This window comes from Seriola aureovittata, chromosome 8 (genome assembly GCF_021018895.1).
Source record: "Seriola aureovittata isolate HTS-2021-v1 ecotype China chromosome 8, ASM2101889v1, whole genome shotgun sequence".
NCBI lineage: Eukaryota > Metazoa > Chordata > Actinopteri > Carangiformes > Carangidae > Seriola > Seriola aureovittata.
In genome coordinates, this window is record NC_079371.1 from 18,413,097 (window position 1) to 18,433,056 (window position 19,960).

General features: G+C 40.7%; 1 protein-coding gene across 2 annotated transcripts in view; it reads right to left on the minus strand.

The window, feature by feature from the left end:
- Positions 1-18,679, minus strand: part of nlgn3a (neuroligin 3a) — a 116,907-nt gene extending 98,228 nt beyond the window's left edge. The window contains exon 1 of one of the 2 annotated variants that reach the window (XM_056382630.1): positions 18,189-18,679. The gene's annotated coding sequence lies outside the window, so the exon portion shown is untranslated. The remainder of the gene's footprint in view (positions 1-18,188) is intronic. The other variant, XM_056382631.1, reaches the window with a different exon arrangement.
- Positions 18,680-19,960: the final 1,281 nt, after the last annotated feature.

Here is a 19,960-nt window from a genome sequence, read left to right on the forward strand (position 1 = left end):
TTTAAAAAATGATAAATAAAGAAATTTCCCCAACAGTTCATCATCCAAACTCCTATTGATCCACTGCAGAGTCCCACTAGACACTCCTGCTGAAAAAACTCAAAGTAGCTAATCACTCAAGCAGCCCACAGGGATTCTTTGAGAAACCGCAGGGGCAAGTATTGGGTCCGTCTCTAATCTAGCCGTATGTAAACACATTAAGGCTTTCCACATGGCATACTCATTATCCAAGCTCCCACAGATGCCGTTTGCAGGGTGGGATCTGTTCTCTCGACGAAGTGTTTTGTGTGTAAATTCTATCACCCTGCCAACGTGGCTCCAAAGTGCTGTAAACCAAAGAGCACGAGACGATCAGGGCGCCCGTCTTAAGAAAAGGGCCAAATCATTGACCATAAACAAAGCGAGTGAATATCTGGTGAGTTAGTTTATATTACACATTTTACATAATTCATTACACCATTCCCCTCTGGATGTTGATGTTGTTGCATTACTAGAGTTCTCAACCATACAATTATAGCATTATATGTGAATATATTATGAATTTTGGAGATTGTTTAGCATAAGGATGTCTGTCTGTCAGTCTGATGTTTGGCCCTCCATTAATATTCCTCAAATTTAAAACATCTCGCACAACTCGTATCTATTACACTATGCTTTATTCACCAAATGTTTCATCAGGACAGTGTCTGAGGCTGTTTCTGGTTTCCTTATATACATTGTATATTATATTTTGTTTATTGTCATGTCGTGCACACAAAGTGCCCAACCCTCATGGGTTTATAAGAGACCAGAAGTACAGTTGCAGTGGTCAAACATTTCATTACATTCCAATTGATTACAAAATATCCTGCCTTCTCTCCCAAGCTTGGCAAATCTGCTACGAAAGTAGCCTTCCTGAATCACAACTCAAGTTTTTCATAATCATCCAGGCAGAAGAAATTAACATAAATAGAGGACATTTTACTAAAAAGTACATTCCTTAAGGAAAACAAAAAAATGAACCTCACTCTCAATTTCACCTAGCTTACACAACAAACACAGTCTGTCCTCCTCTGGAGTGGCATTAAACTTGCCGGTCTGTAAAGCTAATGGTAATGTTCCTGAACATTGTGCGCATAGTGATCTTTGTCTTTTTTTTTTTTTTAAGTCATAAGCTTCTACACTGTAGCTATTCTTCATGAGGCAGTACTTTCATTATTTTTAATTAGACCATCCATCAACAGACTGTTTTTCTTCTATACACGAGAAGCATTGATCAATACATGCATCTATCATGTGATCGTATATGTAGTATGGAGTCCATACATACAAAACATAATCATCCTTTTCTTCCAAAAAAAAGGAGTGTATTTACAAGCATAATAATAATAAATAATAACACAAGTATTAGTTCAAATATTGCGAGAAAAATATTCACGACCATAAGTTCACCACCACAATATTCTCAAATAAATACACTTTGATGAATGGATGACTGGATAAAAAGGTTGAATCTCCATTTTTCAACAGAGGTAAACAAATTCAGTTTTCTTTCAACCTAATGATTCAGACTAAACAGTCATTAACATTCAATGAATTTTACAGACTGTGGTGATTGCTCGACCTGCAGTTCCGCTAGGCTGACTTTTTTTTTGGTTATTTCATGAAGTGTCTTTACAATTATTGTATTGATGGTCACAAAATTTGGTGAAGTCAGCAGTGGTGCCCAGAAAGTAAATTGTAAGGATTCCAAAACTTTGCTTTAACCCTGCACTGCAGACTTTAGCTGCTAACACGCTAAACTAAGATGGTGAACATGGTAATGTTACACCTGCTAAACATTGCCATGGTAACATTGTCATCATGAGAATGTTAGCATGCCGACTTTAGCATTTATCTTAAGGAACCCGTGTGAAAGTAAAGATATTAAATTCATGACTTCAAAAGAGCATTTTGAAGTGTCATTTATCAGCTGCATCAGATCTTTAATATATGAACTCCTAGCATAACTGTACCTTACTGAATGCTGCGGTTACCTGTTGGTCAAATCATCCTACATCTGTGAGGTGGCAACACATTTGATTGGACTTGGTGAGCACATGTGGAACATGATTGAATTCCTAGAGAGGATATAGTCGAGCCTACCAAGGAGAATTCAGTAAATATTTCAAGCAGCTCCTCTCATCGCCTCCACTGTGAGGACAGCACGTATAACATGGCAGCACTAACATCAATTTCTGGCTTACAGTGGAAAGGAGGATGGATTTTTAGCCTTCTGGGATGCATCCCTAATAAAATTCAGGCAAGAGCAAGGAACCTGAACAGCGATGGCAATGCACTACATTTATAAAGCAAATCAAAGTTTATGACAATCACTTCAAATGTGAACTGCTGTGTATTACCCCTGCTGCACTCTAGTCAAAATGCTGCTTGTCATGGAGCTCTCCGCCAGTTACCACAGTTACTGCCTGAACGGAGAACTCACTTACATTTACGCTGATTGATTATAGTTTGAGAGTAATGAGGGCATCGTTTGGGATAAATGGGTTCCTTCTGATTTAAACTGTATTGAATGCTTAAAATATGTAATTTTAAGTAATGTATCTAACAATATGGAGCACATTGAAGATCGATCCAAGTGGATCACAAATACCGAAGAATTGGCAGGGATGGGCGTCAGGGAGACATTTTTCTTAAAGCAGCTATTAACACTTGACAAACATATAGAGTTGAACTGAGGGTTTGCTTTGAGTTAATTGAGGTCTGGCTGGTAATTACAACAGGGATTTGATCTCTCACAATCAGGGTTCCAAGTTCATTGGCACTGCATTATAAAATCTTAGGTGGATCAGCTCCTATGGCTAGTATTGACTCTTTTACTCTGGGTTAAAGAGACCATGCAGAGACCATGTCCTTGATCCTGAATAACCATTTGCAGAGCCAGCATCAAATGCAGAAATACAACTAAGAGTAACCCACACTGGTGAGCAATTATTTGAAAGGAACAAAACAGTTCCTCTGGGCCTGAGGAATGGGTTCTCATGATAACATGATTTAGATTGTGTTTGTAATGAATAGCATACAATATACATCTAAAAGTGGGATTATGTGGGTAATTTACGATGCAGTAATGTCTACAATTCGGTAGACATTTCCTGGTAGGAACAGAGAAAATGAATTCTTGCAGCTGTAATGTGCTTGCCACACACCAACCCCTATTACAGGAACTAAAACACAGTATCCTCACAAACCACACAAAGCCAGATCTTTGAAGAGCCGATCATCCTGAGGACAACACTTAGCTATGCATCATTTCAAAAAGCAGTGGAGCCGTGCACTGAGTGCATGTAATTCACCACTTTCATCCACTGCATTTTGAATTATGTTTTTCTGCAGACAAAGATTAAAAATTCAGATCAACTTGTCCAGAAGATTGTGAAATTAATTTATTTTTTTTCAAATAAAATGGGAACTGTTGGGGCTGGACTGTGAAATGTAACAGCTTCCTGCATGTGCTTGTACTGTATGTGTGGGCATGTGCAATACATACTGTAAGTATGCTGAGAAAATGAATCTTTCCATGGCCTAATAAGCTAAATAACATATTTAATTTAAGGTAAGTAGGCTGCAGTTCTCGTTGAAAACTGAAGGATCAGCTTTATTGTTCAGTGTGAAAGGGCTCCACAGAAACATACACCAAGCAGAGACATGACCCAGATGCTGCCTGTAAAATTAATGAGCTAATAATGCATTAGGAGCAGTTACACTAATGTGCAAACAGAGATATTCCACAGTCAGGTAAAATATGGTGTTAGACTCTCGGTTTTGTGTAAGAACACAATTGAATTGATTTGTTCTGATCTAAAAGTATCACCGAGTCTTTTCTGCAACAGGGCTCTGTTGCATCGGATGCAGCAGTTTTGTAGCTTCACCTTTCCCACTGGAGGCATGCACTTGAATGTTGCATGCATTTAAAAATAGTACATTTAAGAGTCCTTCATTGTGATTGATGATCAATTAAGATGAGATTGATTTTGAGAAAAGAACATGTTAATAGACGCAGCGTTGCACTTTATTCTGATGTTTCCTTTCAAAGACCTCAACTACTTGGCTTCTTTGCAGAGTATTCACAAATGCCAAAAGCACTGTGGTAGAATGATGCTATTGACATGCAAATGCTTGGTAGTTGCAGAGAAGTGAGAGGTGCCAAAGTGTATTGTTGTGTGACAAGCAGGATTTCTGAATACATAGCTGAAAGACGAGATGTACACGAGTACGCTTGACACAGCAAAACACACAGCATCTATTTTTTAATACAAAAAAAAAAAAAAAAAAGGCATAATGGATTCATGAGCATTATGGTGTGGGCCCTATTTACAGATGGAGCACAGGGTTATTGTAGCCTAATGACAACAGATTAAATGAGGTCTGTCCACTGTACATAATCCCTGGAGTTTTATGGGAGCATAATTAAGTTTCGAACCGACCCAACAGTGATGTGCTTTTAACTAAAGGTCAACAGTAAACAGCGATGTGAGCCACACTTGATTACTATGTATATCACAACATCAAAAACGATGCTGCTGCACTAATGAGGGGGTGACCTTCATCTTCAGTGTAAACAAAGACCAAACAAACACATGCCGCACCACATGGCCCCTATCAGCCATTAATAAGAAGTGTATTAGAAATTAATAGTACTGTAATATTCACAGGGACTATGTGACATAGAGACTTTGACATTTCAGAGACAGCATGGTTTACCGGAGAATGCATTCAGACCTTGAAAAGAAGATGCATTATACTTAGCATCCGCAGAGTCTGAATGCATATGTATGAATGCAAATAAAAACCTACATAATATCAGTGAAAAAAAAAGATCCTGACTTCATTTCATTTCAGCTCAATAATAAATAATCTACATTTTAAAAATATGACGATTGGAAATGCAAATGCGGTGTTGAGCATTTAAATCTTATTTCATCACATTACAGGCTCATTCAGAGCTGCAGCCAGGTGGATTTAGAAGAGATGTAGAGGGATTAGTGAGGTGATATCAATCACCACAGCTGAACCATCCTCTTATCCAGCACCATCACAGTCTCTGGCTGCTTTCCCCATTGATCCAGCGCAGGCTATAGGGCTGGAGCCCGGGCTAAAGGTTAGGATTTCCCTTCAGGGGATCCTTAAGCTTTGGAAAAATAGCTAATTTGCTTTGAAAATTTGAGGATAGAGTCAGGTTTATCCTTACATTCGGAAAACAACTAATCACAATTTCAATTAAGATGCCGCTGTACAGTTATTTGAAAGTGCTAGAGACAAGATACACAGGGTCGATTGTGTGTGACTAGGTAAAAGAGACACCAGAAAGATGTCCTGCAGGGAGAGAAAGCAGCTGTTTTACCTCCAGTGCATTTCCCAGTTGTCTGTTTAGAAAAGCAGCCGTCTCACTCGGCTTATTACATGTTCACATTGATATTCTAGATATTATTAGTCAGGCCAGAGAATCCAGCTGATGATGAGCTCCGAGGGACATTTTAAATGACAGTGCCCTTTCTTGAAGGGAGAGAGTAAACAACAGAGGCGACCAACGCTGTCTTGTTACTAATGCTCATCTGCATACGTGGGAAAAAAACAAAAAAAAAAACAAGTGTCACTGAGGGGCAAGGCTGGGAAGATAGAATGTGACTTTTCAAATATATAGGGGTGGGTGGGGAGGATTAGTTGGGTGTGCGGATGAGGCAGAGACATGCCTCAATATCACACATGGAGGAAGGAACACTGTCCCCTGACAACAGTCCTTTCGGCTCGCCCTGGCAGATATGTCTACTCTCCATTCACTATTTCTAATCCTGTCTGAAAGCCTATCTTGAATGTCAGGCTTCTTCCTAAATTGGCTCGTGTTCTTAGTGATTGATTAAAGTACTGTAACCCAGCTTTATCAGACCGCCCTGAACTCTGTATTTCTGCCAAATCTATTAGGTAATGCATCCTTTGTTATTGCACCGGTTGTTTTTCTTTTTTTCTGCTTCCCCGTCTTTGGGAAATGCACAGATCCATTTACTATGATACAGAATGCTCAGTGGTACCTGGCACTATGATAGCACAGCAGCCTTCAGATCAAACAGGGGAGCTGCCTTAAGCTCACAACAGTTTGTGACAAATGTGGCATCCTAATTCAATATAGCATTATTCAGTGAAATTGGTTAGATTTATCAACACGGCCCAAAAACAGTGTGTGCAGGGATATACTTAAAACATATTTCATAATCTCCATTTCTCCCTTTTCTAGCTTTTGACTGATGCCGTGGTGGTACCAGAAACGCGTCTATGTCCCCTGACATTGAGCTAACAATATGGCCATAATTCATGCGTTCTAATGCTGTAATATCCCCCATGCCATTGCACACAGAGGAGAGGAGAGGAGAGGTTGCCCTGATATTACTGCTGACGCCTGAGTCCTAGACATCGCACTTAGAGTGTCTCCTGCAGGACATTATTCAAACACACACAGGCACTACAAACTCCATGAGACAAGAGTAGGCCACTACGATACCAAACACACACATCCTCAGACACTGCGGCTTACTGTGACTATTCAAGGTCATACAGCGAGGCGCCACACACACACACACACACAGGGTGTCACCACCTTCTGAAATCCATCATATGTGTATGTAACACAATCATAAACTACAGCGCTGAATCCAGCAGAGAGAAAAGACACTTTGAATATGGAACTGTGGGTAGGAATTAAAATCCCATTTGTGTACTTTAAACAGAGTAGAGGACCACGTTAATGACTGCACACTTAGAAATAGGCCATGTCCAACCACTGCAGGCAAATTTGGCCTCGGGTTGTCTGCACTTCCTCAAAAACTGCACACAGCAAGCACTGCGAGCTACTACTGTATCTGCCTTCCTATTCTGTGCCTACTTTGCACCAAAGAAGCCCAGAGCAAGGACGACGCACACTGTAGATACTGTATATATACACTCAGACGCTGCATTGTGTATCCATGATCATGCATCGACACACGCGCACACACAACGCAACAATTCCAAATCATACTCTTATCTGTTTTCCTTTTTCATTTTTTTTTTCTTCAACCTTCCTCTTAATGTTTTTGTCAGTGGAACAACAACAAACATCCTCCCTGTTCCATGTTTCATTAGCAACCTGAGGGGGAAAAAAAAGGGTTTTCCCTCTAACATCTGGATGTTAGCTAGCTTGAGTGAATAGTCATATCAGATCAGATCCCGCTACATCAAATGCAACTTGAGGGCGCATTATTTATTCATTTAACTGCTGACATCCAAACCATGCCCTAAACGGTGACACTTTGAAAACTATTCCTCTGTGTCTGAACTATGCCAATACGAGTGCAACGAGCAGGGGCTCGCAGAGGGGAAGAGAGTTTTATGTTCCTTTTACCAGGAATGAATGTAGAAGAGACGGAACAAGCAGGCCATTGTGTTTTTGTTTTTTTCTTCTAGCTGAAGAGCCTCAGAGCTTCTGCGAGGAGCAAACACAACAATGAAAGTGCCTGCGTGCCTGCTGTAAAATTTCATGTGACTACATGGCCTTCCCACAATATTCAGAAACACTGATAGCGAAGCCTTCGAAGCCAATATGGCACATCACCTATCAGCAACGTTTACCCCTGCGGTGAGCAGAAAGACTGGCCTGTTTGGTGTGTCGCAGTTTGTGTTTACCTGGGTGTAGGTGATCTTTATTATCCTTTTTGTGTTCTATGAGTTGGCAGTGAAAAAACAAAAAGAAATGGTGAGATAAATCACAAGAAAGCAGCAGGAAAAAAAATCCAGCTTTTATTCAAAGCTAGTGCACGTGACAGTACCAAAGTGCAATGCTTCAAGTTTTCAGGAGCAAAAGCATTTGTTACTGCGGCTATTGTTGTTTTTTTTTTATATTAAGTTCTAGACTCTTTTTCACCTCTGTAATCCACAAGGCACTTCTTTTTAATCTTGTGAATATTTTAGCTTGGGACAACCTTAAGAGCGCCATGATGGCGTGGACTGTCCTCCACCTCCAGAGGTTAGCATCAGCAGACTTGGTATGCAGACACCATGGAAATCTATATGTGATGGATACAAAGAAAAGGTTTTCAGAGGAAGAGGAGAGGCGCCTCTGTGAAGGATTAAGTGCTTTAGATCTAATGATGAGAGAGGGCCTGTTTTTATTTGTTTTCAAACAGGCATTTCGCTCTTGATGGAATAGCGGCGCTGTTCTGTCTCCGGAGGTTACAAATACTCATCAAAGACCTGGCTTTGTCAAACAATCCATAAAACTCTTAATGCCACATTGCATGAGATACTTGCTCAACAAGTTCACAGAAAGAGCAAAAATCAATGAGAAACAAATTATTACGATTTACAATGTGATTATAGTACTTACTGTTTTATATCATACTCTTTTGTGTGTGTGATTCTGGACCATTAAGGGACAAGCTCATGTTTTGGGAAGTTTGAATTCAGAATTCCTTGGTGGGATTCTCGCTCTTCCTATCAATATCTGCGGCACTGGCTGCCAGAAGATTTGGTAGCTCTGGATGCCCGGGGCTCTAAATCTGGGCCAGGGGTTGTGTGGGATGCTCAGATAAATGGGCTGGGCTTTGTTTTATTGCAACACTGCTTGTCTTAACTTTCTGTGTCTACCAGGGATTTCGAAAATTTGCTACTGTCCTTGGGCCTCTCTCTGCAACAGCAGCTCTCAGTCGGGTTTGAGTCAGCCCTGGTGCCCCAAGATTACATAAATATCCTCTATGAGCCATTCACCACTATATCCAAGCTCTACTGTTTGGGTCGCTTTTTATCTTTAGCAGCGTTTTGTTTTTGCGTGGGTATGGGGGTGCAAGTCTCAGATTAAAAGTGAAACCCAGGATCCTCATTTAACCCAATTTGACGAGTCCTTTCACACTGTGCTCAACAATTAAACGCAAAGAGTAAACATTTTCTCAATGGAATATATTCTCCTCTCAAGTCCTTTGCTCTGGACCTTTGCTAATGGATTTGACTAGAAAGACCTTTACATGTGATGCAGCTGTTTGTCATTCGTGTGCAGCAAAGCATCAATACGGAGGGAAAGTGGGCCACTGAGACTCAAAGCACAATTATCCCTGAGGAAATATGTCACATTTCCAACGTCTTTTGTGATAAGGTTTCCTCATTCGTGCTTCCTAACATCTTATTTCAAAAAAGGCACAGTGGGAAACAAAGGCAAAGATATGGCTTATTAGGTCAGTTCTGGATTCCTTTTTTTACACACTGATCATGGATCTGCTGGATAAATCACATGGGTATCATTAGAATCAACCCTGAGGTGTCTTCGGGCGCAGCGCGTTAAGTGTGTGTGTGCATGCTGGCAAATGACTTTCCTTGAGGTACTTTTTCAACAGCCAATCAAATAATGTGCAGTGTAGCCATTTAGCAGTCCTCCTGGAATATATTTTACAGTTCTGATGCCTTTCGGACTGCAAAATACACAATACCTCTTCCTTTCAATAATTTATTTTGGACTTGGGAGATAGCTTGGTCATACAAATCACGAAGAGGCTCAAAGAATGTAAATTCAATATCCTGTTTGGTGAATTGTTATTCTTCAGCAGCAACAGCAAATAACTCCATTCGACATCCCATTAGTTGACATATTACTGGGTGCCAGACTACCAAAAGCTGCAAAACAATAAATGCTTATTGTCACTGTTTGCTTTGGAGTTAGGGCTTCTGTAGCATTTTAAATGCATGAAATGTATGTGAGGCAGGTTTGGACTGAAAGAGGATGTGATTAAAGAGAATAAGAGATGAGAATGCCAGTAAATTCTGGGGTGTCAGAAAACGTTGAATCATTTAGTAATTTTCAACATGGCGGGGGGATCTGCCTCAATCAAAAATCTTCACATAAAAGAGAGGATCGCAGAAAACTCCAGGATACAATCTGTAGCATTTGTATTCCGCTTGTTGTCTGTGTATCGCTGTACAAAATAGATAGTAAAGCTGTAGTTGTCCACAGCATGAATAAAACAAACTTGGCAGATTTTTTGTTTGACTGGCTTTCTCCGGCCCAGAGCTCACTTGTCAAAAGGCTTATCCAGGCTTACCTTTCTCCAACCTAACCGTTTTCCTCTTGTTTCTTTTCAATCTCACCTCTTCCTTCTGTCCCTGCTCTTATCCTCTCTGATCCCTTCTCCATTCCCGCTACTCTCGGAGAAGCATTTCTATCTAACAGTATCATTTCACTCTTCAGCTTCAGGACTGAACTGCCCACCACTATTATGTCATTCAACACTTGTTCTTAAACCCGATTGAGATTCACAGTGGGCGCGGGCCAAAAGGACCTATGAGAGAAACTACAACTCTGGAGTCTATCATCCCAAATCTACCTTCCTGCTGTTGAGACTCGAGAGACAAAATGTGTCACATTCGCAGTTTCAACTGGATAAGAAATGCATCAAGTATTAAAAATGTCACTTTTAGCCCATGAAAATGCAGCACATTAATAATCATGGTTCAAATAGCATCCCACATAGTCACAGCATTCCACAAATAATATGCGATTATGGATTTTGGGCAGATAATTTGGGCAGTTTTAGCAAAACCCTCAAATCTGTGCTACTTAAAGGATCAAAAAAACGCCTAGAGGAGCCCTCTAGCCTTATGTGTTCGCCCACATCACCAGCCTCCTCAGAAACAAAACTTCAAACCAACAAGAAAAATCATCGAAACCTCGAGTGCCACCCTTCATGCTCTTTTCTTTTCTTTTTTCTTTTCACTCAATCTATTGTCATAGTGACCCACAGCCACCAATTCATCAGAGCTGCCATCTTGGGAGAGTAAGCCACAAGGCTATTTCTGTAATGACCCAGATTTCAGGTGAATCTGGATCCGTATCAATGTAATGAGCTGCAGTAAGTCACAGAGAACATATTGGCTCAAATAAACTATTTAGCATGGGTTTTAAAGCTTGACATGCGCGGTCACAGAATATTTCAAATAATCAATAAACGAAATGTTCTATTATTGAAGCTCCAACAGCCATGCAAAGTGCGCATCCCGCCTTTAAAACACAATCGACGCCAGCGAAAATTCCCCAGTCTAATTTCCTTTCTTGGTAATTTTGTCAGATTAATATCAAGTCAATTTCCTGGAGCCTGTTCTTACACAGAGTGATGGCATGATGATAGTATCATTGGAGGAATGCTATAATTGTGGAGGATGGCTCCTTTTGAGAAGAATACGTGCACAGATGGGGCCTGAGCGTGATGGAGGAATTTCTCTGTCCCCAAAGGCTATCAGGAAACTTTGGCAAACTGGCAAGAGATAAAAATAGATTACAGACAGGAGCAGGACTACACGTATAAACCTATCCCAATGCAGGTGCTATTCTATTAAGGTAGATGGTTTACAATGTCATTATGGTGCGTTTAAAAAGCATCCACACTGCAAAACATAGTAACGCTATTAAGGGAATCAGATCAGATTTGGTTGCTATTATTATGCTACTATTCACTGAGGTTAGGGGAGATTACAACTATAACAGGACACTGTGGACACCCATCAAAGGGCTAACATCCACTCACACTCACATTCACTCCTACAGGCAATTCAGAGTCTCCAGTCAACCTGATTTGCATGTACGTGGAATGTGGAAGGCAAAGTGAGCACTAATAAAGACAGAGCCGCAGCTACTACACAACACACCAAGGACATGTCCACACCGTTGTTTTTGGGAATTCGGGGGTTTTAATGTCCCGAGGAGGAGTTTACATCCTATAATTATACATAAATTACATGTGTGAGTTTTTTAAGGCTGAGTTTACTGTTGTTTTTTTTTTTTAAGAGCTGCTATTCTAATAATTAATTTTTAGGGCAAAAAATAAAAGCTATAATGAAGGGATTTAGCATTTGTCTGCAAGAATTGTATCTCTCGGAGAGGGGGGAAGGTTTTAAAAAAAATAAATAAAAAGATTAATTTACAGAAAATGTACTGTATTATTAACACTTTAATGAATAAAGAAAATGCAGGGGAAAAAACACATTATTCACTGTTCTAGGGGGCTAGTCAGAAACTTCTTAAGGGCATACGGTTGCAGTAAATTCCGGCTACAGAGTAAAAAACATCATAATCCACACAGGGACAAGCCGAAGGCCCTTCTGCTGTGAGCCATCACAATCATGTGTTAAATTTATAATACATGTAATATTTTATTTGGTCTCCATGATCCTCAGTAGCCAAAATAGTAAAATGAAAAATAAAAGCTAGATAGGTAAGACCTAGGTCAGCTAGAGCTTTCAACGTCTCACATCGGCACCTAATGCCTTATCTGTGTATGCATTTTCACAGATACAGGTGAAAAGTGTGGGGCCAGTCTAACTAAAAAAAAAAAAAAGATTTAAAAAAAAAGGATATAAATAAATGCTTCTACATTATTTACAACTTGCATCGAGATAGAAGGAAAGATGAAGCAGCATGGTACAGACGCTGGACTCAATGTCATCTCTGATTTGGCTAAATGTAAAATTTACCAGGGTTGTGTGTGTGTGTGTGTGTGTGTGTGTGTGTGTGTGTGTGTGTGTGTGTGTGGAAACACAAGCACTTAGAGGCAAGTGCAGAGAGAGAAGAAAAAGACAAAGGAAAGAAGAGACCATACAAACGGGAGAAACTATCTACTTGGGTCTACTTGTGGCGCAGGTTATGGCCAGGATATGATGGCCAGGTGGCGTGTGAGTGTGTGTGAGTGTGTGTGTGTGTGTGTGTGTGTGTATGTGTGTGTGTGTGTGTGTGTGTGTGTGGGGGGGGGGGGGGGGGGAAACAGGAAGGTTCTCTGCTAATCTCTTGCATTACTGCAGTCATTTCCACTCTCTTCATCACCAGTAGCATGTGCTCTGTGAGATTTAAAATATTTAAATCTGTAATCTGTCAGCATTATGAGGTTAACACACACCCGCAAAGACTGGTGTCCTATCCGTCAGCATGCTTTCCACTTCACATGGCCCCACATATATCACAGAGACCTGACATGGCCTTTTGTAGTTCTCGCTGGAAAAGACTTTGCGGGCGGTGTCTGTAATTTCTCAGCAGTGGCAGAGACATGCTGCTGGACCCCAGAGAAAAATTATGGGATATGCAAGCAGCAGAAGAAAGAAAAAATAAAAAAATAAAAAAAGCCGTGCCACTGTGAAGCACGAGGAAGCTTCTAATTTTTTCCCCAGTGTATGTGACCCAGTGACTCTGGAGGAGTTCTTCCTTGTTCTTTTACTATGGGTAAACCAGCATTCATTATTGATTTGGTGCACAGACTCATAGTCTTGCACAACATGGTCTTATGAGTGGGCCAAAATGTTTTGTCAGTTTGGTGCACAGCTGCTCTAGAGCCTCACTAATGCATCCTCTTTCACCTTTCTTATACATAGTGCCATGTTTTCCTAAAACTCTGAATTAATAACCAAGAATGAATAAATTGAATGGGATTAAAGCCTGAACGACAGTGACCCATATATGACTATTAGGTTGATGGAAGACACTCCAACGTAGCCCATTTAGCCAGCTCCATGTCATGTCTTCATACGACAGGCTTTTACTAAGCTCCTTAAGAGCCTGCCCCAGGGGATCTATGGTAGGCTAGAGGTACTGACTCAGGCCTTATCTCCACTAATTTACCCCATGAATTAGACGGGGGCCTCGCTTCTGTGTCCTGCCAGACCCACACAATACTCACTCCATGTTAAGAAAATGAGGAGATAAAAGGGCTTTTCGATTGCTTAGTTGGATAAGGAGCTGGAGAATTGACGGGCGAAAGTAACACTCTGTCACATCAACTTCACCTGGACGGTCACGTTCATCCCCAGGATTTAAAAAGTGTTGATTCCCTGTCTGTGTATTTTCAGGGTGGATTAAGCAGAATAAAATGCAATTTGAATCATAAGGATTAAGGTGAACTTCTCAAAAACAAACAGGCAGGGCTTCACCCCTGTCAGCCACAAAGTAAGGACAGAATGACTTTCTTTGTTCCTGTCAGGCTTTCCTTAAATATTTTTTTGACAGACATTTTAAAATTTAAATGAGCTGGCAAGCTACGGACGTGGACTTCTAGAGGACAGAAAGTACAGGACTTGGTCCGATCCACAGAAACTTATACATATATTTGATATTTAGTTGTTTGTCATATCACACTGCATGTGCAAGTGGAAAGCAAACAACACCTCAGCGTGTAAACCATAGCCACAGTCTGCAATTATCTGCAACAGTCTCACAAAATAAAATCAATTGAATGTAAACAAAACTTCCACTAGCGGCTTGAGTGGATTGATTCCTTTATCCCGGAGTGAAAAAGGTCATTCATGTCGTCTGCATGTTGCACATGAATGCTGAGTTTTATCCAAAGCTAAGCTTATGTAAGTCTAAAGTACAGCTTTGCATATGAGAGACACACTCTCTCTCTCTCTCTCTCTCTCTCTCTCTCTCTCTCTCCCTCCCTATCATGACAGTCTCCCACCCCCCACCTCTCCCTGTTTCTCTCCATGTGATGCATTTTTTAAAAGTCTCCTTTAAAGAGGAAAACAATCAAAAATAGCTCCTCACTGCTGCTGCATGTTTGGTTACGTCTCGGATTTTAACTCAGCCGGCCTCGTCCTCGGTCTGCGTGCTATTGAGTGTAAATTGTCTAATTAATAAATAAATAATAAATAGATAACTTCTGGCAGACAGTGAGTGGAGGCATACTGTGTGACATCTGCTTTGCAGTTAGAATGGCGATGTCCAAAAGAATCTTGTTTACTAAGCAGACATTGGTCTTTGGCAGGGAAACCTGTTAGTCAGGGGAGATGTTTTTGGGCCATGAACAATGTAAAATCTCTGTTAAATATGTTATGTGCAGTAGACTTGAGGCGTATCTTTCTGCCTCAGGCCAAAACCATTTTGTTAGTCAAACAAAGACACTTTCATCTTTTCACAGATTTAACAAATATGTCTTATTCATTATTAAAACGAATATGACACAAGTGCATCTGGTGAATTGTCGCTCGACTCGAGTAATTTTTAAAATAAACAATCTGGGTATTTTTCAGCGATTCTCTCACAAAAGGTGTGATTTAATGATGATGAAAGCCTATCCTCCTGAACAAATACTCAGAGACAAGTTTATCCTCTTTCATTAGTCACCGTACATCTGTGTGTGCGTATGGCCAGATTATGAATGAGCGCATTTGACATGTCATGATACACAGTTTGACTTGGGTTTAAAAGATTTTGCCGTTCGTTGCCTCATCAGTTTCTCAGAGCTCTCTGCTCTGCTGCTATTGTGTAGGGCAATTAAAAACCTGAATGACTCTGAATCGTTTACACTGTAAGTGGTAATAAAGTAAAGACTGGATTCAGTTTCTAAATGAATCTCTTCTCTTGTGCCAACAAGAAGCAGTGGTTAGTTTAAAGAAAGTCTGTAAACTGTCTGTTTGGTAAGACATTTCTAAACTGTGTGTTTTTTTTTTTTTTGTGAGCATCATCCATCAAGGCCAGTGCAGTCATCTTGTTTGCTTGGTAATGTGGTGGAAACTAATCTGCATTAAATCCAAATTCTCCACAACTGCCTTTTTCGTTTTTTGTGTGTTTGACATTGCAAAGTTGTGAAAACAGTGCTGGAACAATGACAGGCTTTTCCCCGGCTGTAGGGTAGCCAGCGATAGGACATATTTTCAGAAGGTCAGAGGTATCCATTTGGGAAATTATTCAGCTCCTGCTCCTGCTGCTTCACGACAACACGTCAAACACAATGAAGAATATTAGAAAACACAAATAACCTTCCGCAGCCTTTCTCATATGTGCAACACACACCTCTGCGTATACACTGAGGAGCACGCGCCCTCACACACCTCCTCGGCCCATGCGTCTGGATGTGAGAGCAATAACGAGAGCACGCTGAAAGAGAAACTGAAGGCTAAAGAACAAGAGGCCTCTTGGGCCGGAGACCAATGAGTGGCTCATCCATGTTAAGTCAGGCCAAGACGTACTCAGGTGTATTCACGTTAGGTCAGGAAGAAGCCTTGCTGACCTTTGCAGCAGACAGGGAGTCTCATGGAGCTTTTCTCGAGCAGTCCTGAGACGCACAGGGTAAACAACAGACTCAATGCTGCACTTTCAAATGTGTGTGTGTGTGTGTGTGTGCGTGCGTTTAGGATTGTGTTAGTCCATGGTGTCTGTCAGCGATCATATGTTGACCACTTCTTGATGGCCCAACCCTTCCAGTCAAACCTGTCTGTCAAATGAACGCAGTCAGGGGGCCGCGTTCTCTGTAATTATTCTCCTGCAGTGTTTTCATTGTAAATTAGGGCTGCCATGATTGTTACACAGATCAAGCACAACCCCAGAAAAAAAGCAGGGGGGTGGGGGGTGGGGGGGTGAAGAGGGGAAGAATGAATATTAGAACAGCAGGGAACTTGAAAAAATATCACTTTGCTGGACTGGAATACAAACATAGAGGGGCCTGAGAGAGAATACACAAGCAGCAGCAGCATGCATAATCCTTCACATGATATTGAAGGAACACACATACAATATAAATGAACAGAATTTGCCAGCAAATCAAATCAAAATCCAAAGAGTCCTAATCAAATTTCATAGGGTTTTAAATGTGCTCAACAAAAACTAGGAATTCTATGTGTCTGTGTTATTATAACCCATTAAGGACTTCTTTCATCAATAGTGTGGAACGCATGCCAAATAAAACGCTGGATCATTTCCTAAATGCTTAGGTTTCAGGGACACATTGCTTATTCAACCAATCACCATGACAACTCTCGCTTTACATTTTTTACTCGCTCTTCCCTTTTCTGAATTCAACTCTCACAGTTAATCATTCTTCCCACCGCCGACTACAATGAGACTATTTATCTCCAAGCTCGTGTCCAGGAGTTTCACAATGAGAGAAAGTCGACACCAGTGGACTGCAGGATCATCACTGTGCTTTAAATTTAGCACTAAACTCCCTCCCTCCCTCCACAAGCAGCTTCTGCATCTGGTCTCTACAGCTTTTCATAGGAATAATAAAGATGGAAAAGTGAAGCTGTTTACTACCTTTTTTTTTTCTCCCAGCAGTCATGAAATCAGTCTAAAAGATCAATGTCAGCATGTGATGAAAAGAGGTAGATTCATAGTTTACTACATCAGAGAGAAATTCAGTGATGCACATGCGCCACATTAATAAAATATAGTCCTTTGAGATCACTCTTTTCGTCACTCTAAATGAAAATATCCTTCAATAACCAGGGAAACTCTCATTGAAGCTGATGCTGTACAACCAGGCATCTACACTGAGTAAGACAGTTATTCATCCATGAACTTCCCAAGAAATCAATTCATGAGCAAAACTTAAAAGAAGAATTGTAACATGGGGATCCCCACGTATATGCCTGTGGCATCTTATCCAGCTACCCTCACCACAAACAGATGGGAGTGGGGTATATATATTGCTACAAACCGGTGGCAGATCCCACTCTTATGAAAAATTAAATCTATGATCTGGTGTCACTGTCACCGATTTGATTAAGCAATTCATGTTTTGACATCCGGTAAACTTAAGAGCTTTTAATTTCATCTGCTAGTAAGCAAGTCAACGGGCTATTTCATTTATGTTCTAGGGAGGGAGGGAGAGAGCGAGAGAGAGAGAGAGAGAGAGAGAGAGAGAGAGAGAGAGAGATTGCGCGTCACTGCTCCATCACGCACACAAGATGTCTTTATGGCCAAGTAACAAGTGCTCTGAACAATTATCACAAGCTTTTATTTTCTGCAATGACGTTTGCAGCGCAGTGGTGTTATGACACGTTACATATGCCGGTGTGGGCAAAACACACACACACACACACACACACACACACACACACACACACACACACATACAGCATCCAAATCCCCTGCCTCTAATAAGACTCGCCGTAGTCCGTTCAAGTCACAAAATCCAAATAGGTTTGGGAAGTATACGTGCTGCTTCGTGCGGGTTTACAGCTCTGCGTCGATGTAGCGCCACAAAAAAAGCACAGTTTATGTTTTCAGGAAAATAAATATAAATATAAGTCTTCCAATTTCAATCCAAGCAGCCCGATGTGCCCATTTCTCCTGCAACCTCCTAAGTCACTCACCGCGCAGACAGCCTTAAGATTTTTTCCCCCAGCTGCTCAGCAAGTATCATGAAATGACTCACCTGCCTTGTCGAGATGTAATTCCCCCCATGCCTTGTTCTGTGAAAATAAAAAGCCGGGACTATGTTTCACTGTTTCGGGGTCTTCACTTGCAGTCGGTTACGTACTCCAAATATCCGTATAGTCTGCGCACTGCTTATGTTTTTCGGGAATGACCTTCCTGTGAAGCGATAACGGCTCTCATTATCCTCGCTCCGCTGTCATTTCAATGCATTTCTCCCATGTTATGTTTTTTTCTTCTTCTTTTTTTTTCAGCGGGAAGCTCTCCTCCTAGTCCTGGTGCGTTTTGATGCTTTTGCCTTGACTCCTGGGCTCAACACGAGCTTCGCGGGGGCGCGCAGCGCGATCCCGGCTGGATATTCGGGAGCGCCGACTGGAGATGGAGAAAAGAGTTACTAGGTAACCAAGGGCACACGCATCATACATGAAAAGGAGCGAAGGATTTATGGCTTCCGACTACGCTCTGCCCTTCTCCTGTGCCTTCTTTGACAGCTCATCAAAAATGGGCGTTTTTAATATTTCAGTGATGGGCCACGCTTTAGTGTCTATGTCACAAAAACCCTACATCATCCTCTTAAAGGCTTCAATCTGCTCGGGGCTGAGAGTTGGTCCTTCGGAGAATTTCTGAAATTTGCAGGTATTACATTTTGTAGGAATTTCCGTTAAAATCAAGAATACATTTTACCAAAGATAAAGTATTTACAAAGATAACACAAGGTTAAGAGCAGAGAGGGGGGATTTTATGAGGCTGGAGAAAAGTAATGAATGAAAAGAGGCCACAGAAAAGTTCCTTAAATGCTAAATAGGCTATTTAAAAGCCTAATAACCCACAGTGCAGTTTTTTTTTCAGGGATGAAATTTGAGGTTGATCTTGAATTCCTCACTCAATGAATTAATTCTAGTCTATTAAAGCTACTCCACAACCTGTATTTTCCAGGTTCATACACCTTGTGAACCAGAAAAGAAATGTAAAGTAATCAAAGGTTTGCCTGTTGAGACACATTTTCCCATAATGCAACTTGATTGACATCAGAGTAATCTTCTTCACTAGTACCATCATCATACACTGGTTTGAGTGTCTCCCCACATGACTATAGTGAACTGTTCTTCATGCCTTTAAATTGGTGAACTGCCCCTTTAATATCCAATTGATTTAAAAAAAAAAAAAAAAAAAAAAGAATGTGAGATAAGAGGATTACATATCAGCTGGTGAGGGATAATTAGGGTTTTCAAACATTTTGTTAAAATGGTTACATTAGCAGTTCCATACTTGATTTTTAACAGCCTCAGCACTTTATGTATAATATATTATTTTATTATGTAGTTAGCTTCACTTTGATTTTTATCAGTGCTGGAGTGTGAACAGGAGCACCGTACCTTGCAACAAGGTCAGCCAAAGCTCCTCAGTCCACTTATTCTATTTCCCAATTTTCGGGGTCAAGTCAATTTTATCTATTTAACAAAATCACATTTTGGCCTAAGAGACCTTTACAGACTGCACAATACGCTCTCTGTCCTTTTAGCCCTTCATCCAGATATGGAAAAACTACACACACACACAAAAATGGAAACATATCAGGAAGAGCAACAGAGAAGGGATTTCTCTTCCAGAAGAGCCAGATACACTATAAACATCTTATATGCAGAGTAAAGAAATGTTTTTTTTTTAATGTAAACAGCTTTCATGTATTTGTGAACATAGCTCCTCGAAACTGTGCTGCATCATGTAAATACTCTTGCAAAACAAAAATTAACAATTACTTGAAACATTACT